Below are 4204 nucleotides of genomic sequence, written 5' to 3' on the forward strand. Positions count from 1 at the left end.
TTAGTTATTTACAACTAACCAACTTAAATCTGAATATCTTTTGGATTTAAAAAATTTCAAAATTAAGTTGATATTTTGGTTATTAAGATTCTTTAGATATTTTTTAAGTTATTATCTTTTCGAATATTAACTTAAAATGGAATATTATAGATATTTTTTTATGTTAATATCTTTTCGAATATTAACTTAAAATGGAACATCTTCAAATTAAGTGGTTACAACTTAATTTTAATTTAATTAAATCTGATTTGAAAGATATTTAAGTTGATTTTTTTTAGATTATTCTAAAACAACTTAAACAAGATATTTTCAAATTTGTTCCATTTATTATTCGAATTTAAATAATAATTGAAATTTAATTAAAGTTGATCTTTTATTTAAACCAACTTTGATTTGTAATTTTTCATTATTATAATATGGAACTTGTTCGATATTTATTCGAATTTATTTTTCGAATTAAATAATAATTGAAAATTAATTAAAGTTGATTTTTTATTTTAACCAACTTTAATTTGTAATTTTTCATTATTATAATATCAAATAAAATGATTATACAAAATACATATATATTTTTTTTAAAATAATGAGCTTTTAATCAAGAGACATTCGATCTCCATTGTTGGTTTTACATCGCGTTTGTTTTAGTGAGTAATCCTCCCTAATGGAGGAACGTTCATTAGCAATTTCGCACCGTTTAATCTCGAAAGATAAGTAGTTTGTAAGTGTTTTGTATGGTATGGATCACCCTAATGGTGGCGACCATACTTGACTTGCAAATTATGAAACAATGGTGGAAGCTCATAAGATAGAATTGCCTTGACTCTCGCCTAAACGGGACAACGCTGAATTCCAATCTTGATCGAATAAAAGGTTGCTAGAATGGTTATCATTTTAGATGAGTTGACAACTCTATTCAATGGATGATGCTTTGACTCTCGCCTAAACGGGACACTGTATCAGTTTGTTGAAAGACCTTGGAAAATAAACTATGTTAGATTTAGTATTTCTATAACATATGTCATTACTTGTTATTTTCTGAACTGTGTATGAATTTATGAACCAAAACCTTACTTCTGTTTTATTGATGTGTTGTAGTGTCATTATGAATAACCCTCACCCCGATCCTCTCCTAGTTAATATCTTAGCAAAAGAACTCTATAATGTGAAAATGCATCCTGGTAGTTGCATAAACTCGCACCTGTTAATGATGAATCTGAAGTTCCAAAAGGCAAATCTACTAGGAATTGATTTATCAAGAGAACAATGGGTCCAACTCATCCTTAATAGTCTTCCTCCGGAGTATAATGAATTTGTTATCTCTTACATGATCAACAATTCCAACTCCTCCGACATGGACAAGCTCGAAGCAGAATTACGAGCCCATGAACGGAATCTGATTGCAATAGGTCCCCCTGGGTTTGCAATTCATAATCAGAGGAAAAGGACTAGGTATGAAGGATCTAGCAAAGCTGCTTCTTCAAGTACAATTATCAGACATAATCTTCTATGTTCGAATTGTAATGAAAAGGCACATCATGAAGAACGATGTCCCAGGCTTCTAAACAATTCAAACGAAGGTAATGCTTTTGTCTTTGAATCATGTGTTTTAGAGAACGAAAAATCCGTCTGGATTGTTGATTCTGGGTCTACTAACCATGTATGTTCTTCACTGCAGTTGCTTGAAACTTGGGAAAATCTGCTTCCAGGAGAGTTAAAGCTTAAAGTTGGCAATGGCGAATTAGTGTCGGTCAAAGCTAGAGGAAAAGCTCGCATCAAGTTTCAACAAAGATTTTTAATTTTAGAAAATGTTTTATTTATTCCAAACTTTAGTAGGAACTTGATTAGTGTCTCATGTTTGCAAACACAATCTTATATATTGAATTTTTCGAGTACAAATTGTACAATTTCTCGTAATGGATTTCAAATATGTGTTGCTACTATGGAACAAGGGCTTTATGTTTTAAGACCGAATACTCAAATCTCACTAAATAGTGAACTTTTCAATGTAGCTAGACCTAGAAACCTCAAAAGAAAAGAGATTGATAATGATGATCAAACTTATCTATGGCATTTACGTTTAGGTCATATAGGCTTTGATAGACTCAATAGGCTAACCAAAGGCGGTCCATTGAAAAATGTCGTCTTAGGTGAACTCCCAGTATGCGAGTCCTGCCTGGAAGGAAAAATGACTAAACGTTCTTTCTCTGCAAAGGGAGAGCGTGCCAAAATGCCCCTAGGGTTAGTGGATTCCGATGTCTGCGGACCTTTGAATGTCAAAGCCCGAGGTGGTTATGAGTATTTTGTCACTTTCATTGACAATTTCTCTAGATATAGTTTTTTTTACCTAATGCAAAAGAAATCTGAAACGTTTGAAAAGTTTTAGGAGTTTCATACTTTGGCCCAAAACCAATTAGGTAAATCATTAAAGATCTTGCGAACTGATAGGGGTGGAGAATATATGGATATGCAGTTCAAAGATCATTTAACTTGGAATTGAATCCCAATCCACTGCCCCAGGCACCCCACAACAAAATGGAGTTGCAGAAAGAAGAAATCGCACTCTTTTGGAAATGGTTAGGTCTATCCTGAGTTATTCAACTCTGTTTACGTCCTTCTGGGGATATGCTATACAGATGGCAAATGACATTTTAAATGTTGTTCCATCTAAAACAGTCCCTAAGACACCTGTCGAACTTTGGAATGGTCGTACACCTAGTTTACGCCACTACAGAATTTGGGGGTGCCCTACTCATGTCTTAAGAAAGAAAGAAGGCAAACTTGAATCACGTACCGAAGTATGCATGTTTGTCGAAAATTCTAAAGAGACTAGGGATGGACTATTTTATAGTCACAAGGATAACAAAGTGTTTGTTTCTACAAATGCTACTTTCCTTGAAGAGAACTATATTAAAGACAACAAACCGTAAAGTAAAGTTGTTCTAGAGGAATTGCTATCAGATTTAAGTCCTTCCAATGTTCCGTCCTCATCCACACGTGAAGAGGACAATCCCACTCCCTCAGTTGAACCAACTGAGAAATCTACTACTAAAGTTTCTGTTCAGAAGATCACCGCACCTCGTCGTAGTAGGAGGGTTTCAACAAAACCAGCTCGTTATGGCTTGGATGGTGAAATCAATATGGTCGTAGGTGACGGTATTGATGACGATCCATTAACCTATAAACAGGCAATGGCTAGTCCGCAACGGAAATGATGGTCGGCCGGCATGGATTCAAAAATGGATTCCATGAAAAAGAACAAAGTTTGGGAATCTTAGTCAAATAAGATATTTTCTAGATAGTTATTTCTAGACTACTTATTATTTCTAATATTAAATAGGAAAATATTATACATTGTGAAATTAATTATTTATATAATTAATTTTGGTACAATTTATTTTAAGTATATTTTTCCTAGCATTAAACTAGAGATTAATAATTAAGCCTTCTCTACACTTAATTATTTATTTCTTGAATTTAATACATTTAATTAATTTGAAAATTAAATATCTAAGTTCATTTTCATCATGATACTTAAATATTTCTTTTTCATGACACTTAATTAAATAGAAAATTATTTTTAGTTGAAATTTAATTTTTCAACTAAATTTAAATAATTTTCAAAATATTTTTTTTTTTATTTTATTAATCAAATTTCGAAATTGCATTTCTTAAATGCTGGAATTTCGAATTTTATTTGAAAAATAGATTAAAATTGTAAATTATTTATTTTAATTTTGGACCAACTTAAATCAATGATTTTTTCATTAATTGATTAATTTAAAAATAAATGTATTAAAATATATTATTAGAAATTGAATTAATTAGTCAAAGGAAAATCTAAATAGGTGATATTTTTGCTTGAAGTATTTTTCTAGTGTATTTAATTAAATAGAAAATTAATATTTAAGTTTCATCATCATACTTAAATATTTGAAATTTTTCTTATATATATTTCATTAAATAGGAAAATTATATTTTTTGTTGTAAATTAATTTTATTAATTAATTTTGGGCCAACATTAAATTAGAATAATTTTTCCAAAATTTATTTTTTATTTTAATATGTATTTTTCGAAAATTGTATTCTTAAATACTTTAATTTTTCGAAATGCAATATATATTTATAGAAAATAAAATTTGAGTTGTAAATTAATTTAAATTAATTTTGCAACAACTTAAATTGAATATTTTTCTAAATATTTATT

The sequence above is a fragment of the Cannabis sativa genome, chromosome 8 (genome assembly GCF_029168945.1).
Source record: "Cannabis sativa cultivar Pink pepper isolate KNU-18-1 chromosome 8, ASM2916894v1, whole genome shotgun sequence".
In the NCBI taxonomy this organism is placed as follows: Eukaryota; Viridiplantae; Streptophyta; class Magnoliopsida; order Rosales; family Cannabaceae; genus Cannabis; species Cannabis sativa.